General features: G+C 32.3%; 1 pseudogene across 1 annotated transcript in view; it reads left to right on the forward strand.

Annotated features, from left to right (window-relative positions):
- Positions 1-15,608, forward strand: part of LOC101725674 (protein PBDC1 pseudogene) — a 195,590-nt pseudogene that overhangs the window by 167,402 nt on the left and 12,580 nt on the right. Inside the window, exon 7 of the transcript XR_015451553.1 lies at positions 11,324-15,211. The product of XR_015451553.1 is annotated as a protein PBDC1 pseudogene (transcript). The remainder of the gene's footprint in view (positions 1-11,323; positions 15,212-15,608) is intronic.

Consider the following 15,608-nt stretch of genomic DNA (forward strand, 5'->3'; position numbering starts at 1 on the left):
AGAGCCAGTGTGGATGTTAAGTTTCAGCAATGGGAGGAGTGAAGGCCCCTGGTTGGGTGTTGGCTCTGCAGGGTCCAAGAAGGATGGTCGGGAGGCCAATCAACCCCAGCCAGCAGGGGGATCATAGCAAAATCCCTATCATGTACCTCCCGGGTGTTTTGGCACCAGTAATGAGAGAAATAAAATGAGCCAAACCACAAACACCCAAAGCAGGGCTTTTATTAAGGAACAGAGCTGCCAGACTGTTTTGAACAATGGTGAGAGCAGCAACCAGGGGTTGGGCAGGTGAGGTTTATAAGCGGTTGGGGAGTGTGGTGGTGGCAGATGATTGGCTATGACTGCGGGTGAGGTGGGAAAAACAGGTCTTTATTCTCTCTGGAGTGACTCATTTCCTGTAGGCAGGGGCCATTTTAGGATCCAGGGTTATCAGGGGCATTTTATTTAGCAGAGAACTCTATCAGCCTCCAATCCAAATTCAGTGACCAACTGAATATTTCAGTCCAACTATCCAAGAAATACTGAGCAAGATGGGAATAGAGTCTTCCCACATGGAATGACATGTGATTGCAGTTATGTGAGAGACCTGTGACAGGAGGCTGCTAAGCAACAACTACATTCCTAGCCCCCAGAGGCTGAGAAAAATATTTGTGAGGTTTTTAGCCATTAGGTTATAGAATAATCCTTAAAGTAGCAAAACTACACACACGCACACACACACATGCACACACACACACACACGGTAACCTCAATATTACTGATTAGTTTTTGAAAGTCAAGACAGGCAGATAATAATTCACATTCTGACACAGTAGTCATATACAGAATATAAAGATAATTCTTTCAAATAAAAGAAAAAACTTTAAATTATTCAAATAAAATAAACAGCATATATAAATCTAATAAACATATAGAACAAAATAAGACAGGTAGACCGTGCACATATTGTATAATTCCATTCACATAAAGTTAGAAGACAAAACTAATTTATGTGGTTAAAAATGAGAAGATTCACTAGCTTTGGTATATTAATGGGCACTGGAAGGAGGTGCAATGAGAATTCTGGGATTTAATATTGTATTTTTTCACCCACCAAGTGATTATATAAGTATGTTTAACATATAAAATTAAACAAATTGTATGTTTATTCTCTGTAATTTTATATGGCATCATAAGTGGTATACCTAGTAAATATTTTATTACTCTAAACTTTCTAAATCTTTCACTCCTAAATTAACCTAAGATTTCATTCACCACAAGTTTTTGTGACACTGAGTCAAAATAAAAGTGTTTTAAATATTATTCAAAAGTATTTTATTTTTCAATATGACAGGAAAGATAATTTCAGTTTGGTACATACACACTCATCAGTAATTGGAAGTCTAATATATGTAGTTACTTCTTCAGGGTTTAAAAGACCTAGGAACTAGGGCTTGATGGGGTCTCAATAAAAATTACAATGATAGAAACTATTTCTGAATATCCAGTCTCCACCTGCTATTTAAATGGTCCTTGCCCTGAGCAATAGTCTTCCCTAAGGCCTTCATTTTAGATACCATCTTTCCCAGGTGTTCTTGTCATGTTACAAAAGCTTTGTCAGCAATTGACTTCTTCCTTGCCCTGCCCTTTTCCAATGTCTTATAAAATTTAATAAGATCACCCACAGTAGCTACTGCTTCAGCTGGCACTCATTCTTATGTGTTTTAAAGCTTTCCCACAGTGTAAAAGCTGTGACAAACCAACCATGCCTGCCTGACTCCTCTCTGACTCAGTAGTGTCCATGAGATACAATGCCCATGGTATGCCTTCAGATGTACAGAGCTGAATTCTGTGACATGATTCAAAAATTTACCATTCCATTTTAAGAACAATACCAAATATATACACAGAAAAATAGACTCATCATCATTTTAAAAAAGAAATCTGTAACCTCTAACACATTGCATGGGTACTTACAGGCTTTGTCAAAATTAATAATTAGAAGAAAATAATTTAGAGCACTGACATTTTAGAAGCATGTTTGTATATATAAATTTGATATGCAAATATTGATAGAAATTATTTACTGCTCATTTGGTCTGGCACTTCATTTTTCTATTTTGACTACTGTTCATATTTCACATCACTCAAAAATTGTAACAAAAAAGAAAGCTTTGGGGCTAGGGATTTAGCTCAGTGGTTTCGCCGCCTGCTGCACAAGCGTAAGGACCTGAATTCGATTCCCGGTACCATAAAAAAAAAAAAAAAAAGAAAGCTTTAAAGGGTAGCAAAGGTAGAGATTTTAAAGTGTGATATTTGAGATAAAAGTCCAAAAGCAATATTCTAAAATTTATATTACAATTTTAGAAGTATCTGTTCTTAGGATGACCTTCAACATAAAAGTAATTCATTATTCCTGTAATAATCATTATTTTAGGCATTTTGAAAGATGAAAATAATTATAATAATGTAAGTTTAAAATTAAATTTCAACAATAATTGTTGCACTAATGGTTAATTCAATTATTTTTGTAAGAGATGCTTGAGAGAAAGTAAAATGGTTAAGTGTTGGACAGTTTGTGTCACTACAGATGACTAAGAAACTTGATATGACACAAAAAAATTTCAAAATTTGGCTAGTCCAGATATTCTTCCAAAATGTCATTTGCTGAGTTCTGAAAATATCAAGACTGACAAGGCTCTGAACAAATGGTAAAAATTTACAAGTTACCTGGTTTTACTGAGTATGAAATATTTCTAGTAAATAGAAACCCTTCACATGGCAAAATAATTCTTGGAATAAAGAAAGATTAGACTATCCAGCATAAGTAGATTGTAACATATTATAATATTCTGTGAAAAGAATCATTGAAAATGAAACTTTTGAGGTTATATCATTGGCTTCCAAACTCCCATTATTTATCTTTGAAACAAAAGCAAGCCATTCCAATAACTCATTTTTAATAATGCTTCATAGGAGTTTGTGTTGAGACCATCATGGATACCTGTGTTTGTTGTGCCTGCCTGAGGGGGACCCATTCAGAAAGTGAATAGAGGCTGAAGATTAAATTTTTCATATGTCTTACATATTAAATTTTACCTCTGTGTGCAACAGGAGTAAGTATGGAGTAAGTATGTTACCACAGGAAGATAGACATTCTCAGAATAAACTCCATGGTACAGGAGAGGAGAGTCTATGAGGGACACTGTGAATATCTTTGGTATTGTGTGTGTGTGTGTCTATGTGTGTACCTGATTTGTGTATTTTAGAAGATTCAGGATGTGTTTATTAATTTTAAATGTCATACATATAAAAAGCAGCAAAAAAGTCTTAGCATCTATTGTTACAAAAAAAAAGCCTTAATAATTTTTATCCTCAGAAATAGACAGGAAAGTTTTTACCCAGTAATAATTTATAGATTTTTGGTTTCATATAAACTCACATTTTTACCTGTGCTAGCTATGACATCCATAAAGGCTGAAGATAGTGTGAATCTAGTTACTCTATTACCAAATATACATAACATCTCTAATTTAATCTCTCTCCCTTATCTTCCAGATGAAAATGTATGCACTTTATTCAATCCTCCTTGTATACTAAATGTAATATTCTCTATGTCATATTCCATAATGCTGAAAAAAATTCAGTCAGGAAACCTGATCTCCACGTTTACATCTTGAAGCTGTCAAAAATTTAAGGCTTGCACTTATGTATTTATTCTTTCTACTTCACCACTATTGAAATACAATAACTTCAACACAATTTTGGAAATGTTGATCTTTGCCAAGTTCCTGTATGAGTTCCTTCTCCATATAGTAATTGTTCTCTGAGGGACTTCATTTCACTGAGAGGTTTCCAAGTAGTTGACACATCTAATTCTGGGACTATACAGTCCACCCATTCTTATAGACCAGAGAGAATGTACTACTTTCACAAGGACAGATGAAACTGTATATTATACCCCAAATATTCATTCTTGTCCCTTGCTCTTCTGAGAAAAATTAGCATAATCTTCCCAATAAGGAGTTTGGAAAATAAATTCTAAAAGGGGAACAAGAAGCATCTCTTTTACCACTGGCTAGCTGCTCGTGGTTGTTTTCATCTGTTTTCCTTATTTCGTGGCTTCAAATCTCCAAGAGTAAGCAATGGCTGTTGGCCCTTAGCACAATGTTTCCAACCAATTCCTATAATAGTGTAACACTTTTCAGTTGCTGAGTCAATGCAGTTGGAGAAGGGGGTGCATTGTTTAATTTGAAAATCGTTTTTCAGTCTTTCTCTGGAGACCCCACCTATTCTTTCTAGGATGAATGTGAAAAAACTAACATGATCCTTAACAGGCTCTGATCATAAAATACTCATCATCCGTTGAATGATTTACCCATTTTCTCTTGATAATGTTAACTGAGTTTGAATAGCTCTGAGCTCCATGAAGGTGCTGGAACCTATAGTCTTTCAGTTTTTGATGGACCATCCCCTTATTTCAATCATATTATAGAGTTTCTTGTACAGTTAATGAATGCATCAGTGAATGGATGGATAGATGCATGACCCAAGATGCAAATATCTACCAGTTACTTTCTGAAAAGAGACAAAGTCTTCATTATTATTTCTATAGAGTTGCCAAAAATGTATAAACATTTTCTTGGTAAAATAAGTCAAATGTAATATTTTGAAGCCTAGCTATCATGAAAAAAAATTTATCAAAATATAGAGCAGAACTAAAAATATTCTTGCTACTTTAAATTAATCTGGGGAATCATGATCTGTTCAACAAAAGTCAAGTGAACAGTTCCTTTAGATTATCTGGTAATATTTTTAGATGCCCAAATAGTTCAGGTAGGATGGGTAAAAATTTGGTAAATGCGTTCAGCAGGATGTGCGAGGTGATGCTAAAATACAAATAACAAGAAATCCCAGTAGCATAACATGAAAATGCACTGTGCTTCACTATATATCCAAAGTTTATGAGACAGGGGTTTGTTTCATGTAATCATTCAGGGTCTCAGTCTGATGGAATTCTATCATTCTGTTGCCAAAAACACTTAGAATCCTCTGACATTATGGTGTGGAATCATATGTCTATACCTGAAGTGATGCACATATCCACTAACAGATCATTGGGCAGCACTAGTGATTGATCCCAACTATTTGCAATTATTCAGGAAAGTTAAATTCTTCTTTAATCACAAAGGACAAAAATACTTGACATGAATGGGCTCTAGAAGGAAGCAGATTATTTTAATATCACATGTTGTAGGTGGCAATTAAATCAACAAACCTAGAACATAATTTATCATTAACTTTTACATGTTCTATAACTTGTAAAAGTTACATTAATTCCTTGAGTCCTCTTTCCTATATAAAAATAGAAATAGTATGGTCTTTATAATGATTATATAAAATATGGACTATAAGAAGACCCAACACATGTAAGTTTATCGATAAATAGCAGTAGTACCCTTTCATATAACAAAACCAAAGCCACCAAAGTATGACACAACTGTAATTTCTAGGTATGTATTAGATTTAGCTGCAAAGATTAAAAACTAATGATGTCTGGGCTCTATTCTTGGACTTTGATAGAGGAAAGCTAAAGAATTGGCATTTTTAAATGATCTGGTTTATCAGTACAAAAGCAGGATTGAATGTTTCTGCTGTAAGACAAAAGCTAAAACAGAAAGATACAGTTGGATTAATTTAGTTGTATTTTCAGAGTTTTGTCACTTTTTAAAAATATATAACTCAGTAACCCACTACATTGTTTGGAGAGGGAAATAATCTTGTATTCTACAGTGAAGTATGTTGGTATTACATTTTAACAAGTCAAGATTATTTTTGTAGCAAATAACAAGTAAATCAATGCTATAGAAATTGTTGTTTTCTCATGATGGCAAAAGAACAAAAGTATCCAAGGAAGTATAACATCCAGATGTACAGTAGCTCAGTGAAGCAGGAAAATCACTTTGATATGCAATATTGTTCAAATTTAAACAGAAGATATGGGCTATGTTTCATATATACCCTTAATAAAAGCCTCTCAACATTTTTTTTAATCACATAGGCTTCAATGACTGATACAGCTGCTAAGAGAGAACATTGTATGAAACCATCTAAAAAGCAAAAATACAGCATGAACATTTATTTACAAAACTAAAGTGCTGTTATATATTTTTTATTAATAAGAAAGAATCATCATGGCTCAAGATAAGAATTATGCTTTAAATAAAAATCTGCGAAGTCACACTTAAATTATATTTCTGCCTATGTTGGTAGCATAATACATGACATTACACTGCCTTTGGTCTTTTGTAAAGATGTATTTCTCCTTTTTTGGTGTTGATAATCAAACATATGGGTGCTGTACCACCTATATCCTCAGTCCTTTTTTATTTTTATTTTGAAACAAGGCCTTACTGAGCCGTCTGGAGGGGAAATCAAACTTACAATCCTCCTGCTTCAGTCTCCCTCAGTGTTTTTATACTATTAAATGCACTAGTAAAACATGTACCTGTTTCTCACGGCCAGCACAGTTATAGAAACCATTTCTATGCCACCCATGTGACATGGTGAAGTCACTATTAAGACACTGGTGAATGAGGATATTACTTTGACTGTAAATACATCTTTGAAGGTGTAACTATATGAGAGTAGAACCTGAAAAACTAACTGTGGCAAAAGTCAAACCATCATTAATTAAGTTTCAATTTAAATCAGTGAACATACTAAATATATGTTTTACCTAAAGCACTATGTTTGCTATTTTATTACTCTTAAATATTCATTGAATATCATGTATATAATGCTATATAGCCCACTAAGAACATTTTGTATCTCTATTGTGCATAGAAAAATACCATTTATCTATTAAGCTGTAAATAATTATTGATTGAATGTTTGCAATTTACAAAGCACTATCACTAGGTCCTAAGATAGTGTCTCCTTCATTTTATTCTTAGAAGTCTTACTTAGATTATTGGAATGATCATACTGACTTATTTGTGGGGACTTAAAGTAAATATACATAAAATATTTTTATAAGACTTGAATTGCTTAGATATGCAAATAAAAGCAAAGATAAAGTTTGGACAATTCATAATTCATGAAGTGATTTCTAGTATAGTGGAAAGTCGATGGTATTGCTATTATTTAAATGAAGAAATGCTATATAAATGCATAGAAAAAAATCAAAGATCAAGGTGAAATAGTAAATATATATTATATCTGATATGATATAAGCAGTGAAGAAAAAATATAAAAATAATTATTTCTAAAAAATTATAAATATCTGTATTAAAATGGCATATGATGTTTATATAGTATGTTTATTTTCCTAATTGTTATTTGTGTATTTGGGAGGAAAGGTTTTTGATTGTTAAGAGAAAATTTTCAAACAATATAGTCATCATTTACAGCTCATATTTTACCATTTGAAACTGAATCTTTGGGCACATTATTTGAAGTCCTTATGCCTCAGTACATTAACTATAAAGTGATAATCATAGTTATATCTAGCTCATAAGGTTACAAGGGTTAAAGAATGCAATATCTATACACTGTCAAGCTCGTTGTTTGGAATGATGCAAATGTTTAATAAACAACTGTTTTTTGTTTGTTTGTTTTGGTACTGGGGATCGAACTCCAGTCCTTCCGCTTGTGAGGCAGGCGGCGAAACCACTGAGCTAAATTCCCGGCCCCTGATAAACAACTGTTAATACTACTATAAATGAATAATTATTGGATATTTAGTTTGTAGCTAATAAATGAGAACAAAAACTATTCTCATAATATTTACAGCTTCAAATACCAAAAGTAAGGTTTATTCTACTGAATCTCATTAAGAATGAAGATTCAAAGTTAAATAAGTCAATTTTTAAAAGATCATTAATGAGCTCGAATGTAGTGGTGTGTGACTGTAATCCTAGAAGGCTAGAACACTGAAGCAGGAGGAATGCCCAGCCCCAGCAGTTTAACAAGTTATCAAGAGCCTGACTCCAAATTAAAAAAAAAAATTAAATTAAATTAAAAAGAGCTTGAGGGCTGGGGATGTAGCTCAGTGGTGCCACACTTTCCTGTCAAGCACAAGGTCCTGAGTTCAATCCTTGATACTGGAGAAAAAAAAAGGCTAGAGATGTAGCTTACTGTAAAAGCCCTGGGCTCATCTACCTCTTCCCCCTCCCCACCCAAAAAGAGAGCAATAAATTAGTATAACAAAAGAATTAGATAAAAATTAGATATTAGAAAAGGTAGCATTATTGAAATTGCCATGCTAATTTTAGTAGAATCATTATGAATATAATTTGATAGATATTAACACATTTTCATTGTTTTACATTTTATAAAAAATAAATATTTAGAAAAACTTTTCATGAATATTTTTTCATTTTCTGCCATTTTAAATAGGATATCCTTAAAAAGAAGAACAATACTTGCTAAGGATTACTAAACTCAAAACTAAAAAACACGATTTTTAGAAAATAGATAATATGTGTTAATATTTTTCTATCTTCAATCTTGTAAATAATTAATATTTATATCTAGAGTAGAAAAAAGTAATTTACAGTGGAAATATTCATGATTTTCAAAAAAACAAATGTTACAATCTTGGGCTTTATTCTCTTTTTAAGAAAAATTTTATAGTGATATATTTTAAATTTATCTTCCTTGCCTTTCTGCTTCCTCCTTAATGCTCATTGCTTATTTCATGACTAAGACCAGGTTTTGTGTCAATGATCAAACCATCCTCATTTTATATTGCTGCTACTTCTAAAACTGTTGCTTATCTGAGTGGTATCAAAGATAACCTATTATTTTTTCTCAAAAATTATTTAATACATGGAACAAGGCTATACTGAAATAAGATATCACATTAATTTCTTTTAATTTTTAAATAATACTCACCAAAATTATGGTGGTTATGTTAGCAGCTGGTTGTCATTCAAGTGTCCATTCCAAAAACCAGAATTTGACACAGGCTTAAAGTATAAAAATAAGAGATTAAAAGGAAAAAATATCTCAGTTCCAATCATGGAAAGAAAAATGCTACTCACAACCAAACCAACTGGTGATATAGTATACCTCATGCAGGAGGTAATAAGCAAGCTAGGCTGGGAAAGAAAATCATGGGTTTTCTACAGTATTAATTTGGAACTAAACCCAACAGATGTAGAAAACAGAAAGGACTGTCTTAGTTACCCTTCTTGTTCCTGAGACACAATATTCAACACGCACAACTTTAAAAATAGAGGTTTATTTTGAGTCATGTTTCAGTCCTCAGTCAGCTGGCTCCAAGGCAGAAGGGCATGGTTAAAGAAACTGGTGGAGGTAAGCTGCTCATCTGTGGCAACCAGGAAGCAAAGCAGGGAGGTAGGAGGTGGTGGTGGTGGGGGGGTGTATATTCCTAGGTCACATCCATAGTGACTCATCCTTTCCAACCAGACCCCTTTTTCTAACAGCAAGTCAGCAATAAGGCCCCTTCGATAATCTAATCAGCTCCCAAACACATGAGGCTTTGGAGGTCATTTGAGATCTAAACCATAACACTATTCAATTGAGAAGTGAGATTAAACATACTAGTCCTTTGATATGGTTTGTGGACTGGATCCAGGGGCCATTCACCATGGATACCAAATTCAGTGGCAACTCAAGCCTCTTGCATAAAATTGCATAGTATTTGCATATAACCTATGTGCATCTATCTATATATAAATTAAACCATCTTTAGATCACTTGTAATACCTAATGAAAGGTAAGTGCTCTGTAAACAGTTGTTACAATTTAGGATGTAATGAGAAGAAAAAAAAGGGTATGATTTTGTGTTCAGGACAGATGAAAGTTTCCAGGTTATTTTTCACCTGCTATTGGTTGAATCTGCATATGCAGAAATTACAGATAAGAAGTCCTGACTGTAGATGGCACAGGGACTCAGGGATACACAATAGACCTAAGCCTCTGATCTAAGGCTATGATTAAAATAGGGGACACCTGAAAGAAAACAAAATCTAATCTCCATTTATATGAGATACAAGAAATCTAAGTCAAGAAAATAACACAAAATTGGCCAGTAACATACAAAACAGAAAAATCTATGAAAAATTATATATCTAGTACTTCTCTTTGCATTCCTACAAGAGATATACTTCCATCTTCATGAATATGATAATTCTTAATGGTAAATAACACAGCAATACATTGGTATTATTTCAGAAGCTTGTACACATGTAGCAAGTGACATAGATGAGAATGCTTATAGCAATATTTTTATTAGTGGCCAAACTAGAAATAATCCAAAATTCATCAAAAGCAGAATTGATACATAAATTACAATATATTAATACAGAAAGACTGCATACAAAAAAGAATTAGGGAAGAACTTCTTGTAAAAATTTGGATTATTATGGAAAACAGAATATTGAGAAAAATAAGCCAGAGAAAAAACTGCATATTATGAATATAACCATGTAAATTTATTTTTTCAAAATGGCAAAACTAAACTATAGAGACTAGAGATGATGCAATGTTACAAGGTAAATTTTATTTTATTTTCTGGGTTTGGGGTTCATTTTAATTAATTAAGCTTTTTGGTACATTTTAGATGTACACAATGATCACATTCATCATGGGAATTTGTACCTAAATAAATTCTTAGTTCTTCTTTTTCCCATTCTCCTCCCCTCCCTTCAAATCCACTTCTTATTTACAAAAGCTTTGTTTCCATTTTTTCCTTCTTTTTCATTGTTTTTCTTTTCCTTACCTTCCTTTCCCCCTCCCCCTCCCTAGATTCCCTTATTTGAACTTTTTTTCCTATTTCACAATATCTATTATACATTTTTGTCCGTATTTACACTTTCAGCTTCCCACACCAAAGAAATAATGCAGTATTTACACACTTGTGTCCTATTTATTTCACTTAAGAGTATGGTTGGTCTCAAGGTTCATCCATTGAGCTATAAATGTCTTGTTTATCTTTCTTTGTGGATGAGTGTATAAAAAAACCCCACGTCTTCTTTATCCATTCATTGGTTAATGGGAATTTGGGCTTTTTCCAAGATACTTTAAAGCAAATAATGAAAATAATTACCCTCCAAAGGATGCTATGGTAACTCTTAAGGGAAAGTAGTCGTGATTAGGTTCCCTAAACAAAGTACATGGGAGGAAGTTGGATTTTGCTTTTGTTTTTTTGAGACAGAGTGTCACATAATAGTTCAGGCTGGCCTTAACACACTATGTAGCCCTGGCCTAGAATTCAGTTCACTCTGATTCTCCTGCCTGACTCCAGAGTGCAGGGACTTTAGGCATTTGATTCCATCTCTGACTTCTTGTTAGTCTAATATTTTTGTTTGTTTTACAGGTCATTGTTGTGAGGAGCCTGTTGCACTCAGTGTTTGAAGCCAAGACCAAGCCAGAAAAGAGTTACTCACTCTAAGGGGGCAAGTAGATTCCCTCACAACCCAGCTTTTTCCCCCTAGAAAGAGGAGATTTCAGACTACCAGAATCATCATAAGGAAGTCATTCCTGCTTTACCCTGAAAAGATAAGTAACATTAAATAACTCAACACTAAGCAATCAGCTTCCTCTCTATTTGCTATAGTTTTAATATGTCCCTAAATTCCATATATTAGATGCAGCACCATTAAGAAGTAGAACCACTTGGGGTGATTATTTCATGAAGGCTCAGCCCTTTTGACAGGATTAGTGCTGTTATTGCAAGAGTGGGTAAATGTTGTAGAAGTGAGTTCATGATAAAATTAGTGGCTTTTGTTTCTCATGCAAAGGATTCTGCCATGGCCATGTTATAATATCAAGAAGACTTTCACCAAATGTATCCCCTTGACCTTCCACTACTAAGCTGCCAGAAAAAAAATCTATGTACTGTATAAATTGCCCAGACTCATGTATTATTAGAACAGTACTGCTATTGTTTCCTTCTTCCCACTTTACAAATACCACTGTTCTGCTGCTGCCTAGTGGAATTTTTCATTCAATTTTGTACAATGAAGGCTGCTTTTATTATTAATTATAATAAAAACAGATCATTAACTACATTTAGTCTAAATAAATAACTCAATAAGTTCATCATTCTAAATTTCACACAAACTGATAAATTATGCCTCCAATATATTGAGTTTTGTGTCACAATAGAAAACTAAGAATAAACTCTAATATATGTGTAAAAATACATTATGCACTAAATAAATATATGTATTCACAAAAACAGTGTAGTAAATGAAAGTGAAGTTGCAAAACTATTAAAATATGGAAGCAGAAATAGCACTCAGGTAAACCAAAGAACAGAAACAAAGAAAAAAACAATGAAATGCAAATGTAAGCCTTAACACATCAATAATTTCAGTGAATATAAACATTATTACTTTAACAATTCATAGGAATTCTCAGAATGTTTTTAAATGGCCCAAAATACATGTTATCTATAAGAAACTTTCATTGTAAAATATAAGAAGTATACACTGTATACTGTGTAAAATTATAAAAGAAATATATCATGTAAACAACAAACAAATGGATTGACTACACCAATTCCAGAAAACACAAACTTTAAGAAAATAAAATTCTGAAGCATAGGGAAGACCTTATATAATGTTAATAAGTTCAATTTACTATAAAGATTCAGCAATTCTAAATATATTTGAACAAAATGGTCATAACTACAAAATGTACTGTGTTAAACTTGATGGAATTGAAAAGAGAAATAGATTAGTTTCTATAGTTGGGAATATGAACACTTCTCTCTCAAGAGTTGATAGAGTAGTAAATTAGTAATGATAGTGTTCCACAACATTATCATTAACCAACAAATATTTATGAAGCACATCTTTTATCAAACAGCAGAACATGTCTTTTTTTTCAGTTGCTCAAATAGCGTATTCAAAGATAGGCCATATATGAGCCATAAAACAAATCTCAGTGAATTTAAAAGAATTGAAATCCCATGGATTTTCTCCAAATGCAATGAAATTAGACTATAAATCAATAAAATGAGAAAACATGAACATCTCCAAACATTTGAAAACTAAGTTACAGATTTCTCAATAATCTACTGGTCAAAGGAGGAAGACTCAAAGGAAATTAAAAAATATATTGAATTGAATGAAAATGAAGATAAAGCATATCAAAATATGTGACACAGCATATAAGAATGTGTGGGTCACAAGTATAGTATTGTTCACAAGGATGTTTTTAGGTATGAACAAATCTCAAATCAACAGCATAAGCCCACAAATCAATAAGCAAGAAAGTGTAGGAGAAAATAAACCCAAAGCAACTACAAGGGAATAATAAGAGCATAAATAAAAAGGTAATATAGAAAAATCAATGAAACAAAGAGTTGGTTCTTTGAAAATTTCAGCAAAATTGACAAATATCTAATAAGATAGACAAAAGAGATATGAATTATTGATATTTGAAAGTAAAACGTAGTAATATTACTACTACTGTTGTATGCATTAAAAATTAGGGAATCTGACACCGTAATGCAAAAAAGGCAATTTTTGAACCTATGTGATTTCATAGAAGAATTCAAGTAATTGTTAAATGAGATATTAACATAAATTATATACAACATGATAATTTATAATTCATTTTTAAAGCTAGTAAGATGCGTGACACTGAAACCAACATATTAAAAATACTACGGTCCATAAATCTTATGGATGCAGGTTCAAAAAATCCTTACAAATTTACAAAGAGAACTTAGTATTATATAAGAATTACACCAAACAATAAGGCAAAAAGTGGAGTTTATTCTAGGCATGAAAAACTGATTCAATATTCAAAAGTTAATGTTATCAATCATATGAACAGATTAAAGAAAGATCACAAAGACTTTGTGACTTCAAAGACTTTGATATAAAAACAGAAACTCTGAAACAGTTGGAAGGTGACATAGGGAAAACACTTCAAGCCACAGGTACAGGCAAAGAGTCCTTCAATATAAATCTAACAGCACACAAAATAATGTCAATTATCAATGAATGGGATAAAGAATATATAAAAACTCAACACCCCCAAAAAACAAATGGCCCAATCCAAAAGTGAAAAATTAACTGAATAGATACTTCTCAAAGAACTACAAATAAATACATGAAAAAATGTTCAAAAGTTTTAATCATTACAGAAAGGAAAATGTGAACAACTTTGAGATTCCATTTTACTCCAGCCAATCAGAATGTCTATCATTAAAAACACAATAACCAATGAGCATTTGGCAAGGATGGGGGAGAAAAGGAACCCTTCTTCATTGTTGGTAGAAATGTAAACTAGTACAATCAATATTCATTGTTTTCTGTGCTATTGAATTCTATCCAGGATGAAGGAGAAAAAGGAACCTGAATTGCTGATGAGAATTTAAACTAATTCAACTACTATGGAAATCAGTGTGGAGATTCTTTTAAAAAGTTAAAAATAGAAATTCTGCCAGGGATTTAGATCAGTGGTTCCGCCACCTGCCTTGTAAACACAAGGTTCCAAGTTCAATCCCTGGTACAAAAAAAAAAAGAAATTCCATTTGATCCAGCTATGAAACTATTGAAAAATGTGGCACCTACACATTGGAGTATTACTCAATCATAAAGAAGAATGAAATAATATCATTGGTAGGGCAATGGACAAAAATTGAGAATATCATGTTAAGTATAATAAGCAAGGCTCAAAAGTTAAATTTTCTCTTACAAGAGAAACATAAAATATTATATAAATCAATCGGTCAATCATTCAATCAACCAATAAAGGAGAGATAACAGGAAAGTAGAAGCTAGACTCTTGGAGCTGGTTAAAGGGATCAAGGTGGAGGAAGGAAGGAGGGTAAAGGGATTGAAAGTGATTAAGATATGTTGTATGTACCAAACATCATTATTGTATATTATAGACATGCACTAATAAAAATTACATAATTGGGCTGGGGATTTAGCTCAGTGTTTCTGGCGCCTGCCTCGCAAGCACAAGGTTCGATCCCTGGTACAAAAAAAAAAAAATTACATAATCTTACTAATTCAGAAAAAAATTTATAAAGTTCAGCATTCTCTAAAATATCAGAAAAAAATAAGAACAGAAGAACAGAAGAAACTTTTTTCAAATTGATAAAATATTTTAAGAATTATAGCTAACATTATACTTGGTAGTAAAAACTTGATTTCTGCCTTAATTTAGGAAGATAGCAAGTATGTCCACTATCATGATTCATACTCAATATAATGCTTGAAGAATCAGCAAGTACAAGAAAGTAAGTATATTTAAATTATAAAAGCAGAAATGAAAGAATCCTTATTTTCAAATAACATATTGTTCAGAATAAATATAGGAAGCATTTAAAAAGGGAAAAAAGACCTTCTAGATTTCACATATTCTGCATCCAGCAATTTAATAAGCTACAAGGCAAAAAAATCTCAAAAATTAATTTTATTTGTGGATGTTAGAAATGAAAACAGGGAAACTGAAATTTGAAAAATAGAAATAGATGAGGTAGAAAATATAAGTTTTAAAATGTACTTTCGAAACCAATAGAAAGTAACCAGGAATTAAACAATATATTGCATTGCATTTGTGGAGAAAATATTTTTAAGTTTCTTATTTTATTAAATAATATTGCAAAAGAATATAAAATGTATAAGAAGTACAAC

Source organism: Heterocephalus glaber, unplaced genomic scaffold (genome assembly GCF_053883595.1).
Source record: "Heterocephalus glaber isolate CG9 unplaced genomic scaffold, H.glaber_assembly_v1.0 deba00001429, whole genome shotgun sequence".
NCBI lineage: Eukaryota > Metazoa > Chordata > Mammalia > Rodentia > Bathyergidae > Heterocephalus > Heterocephalus glaber.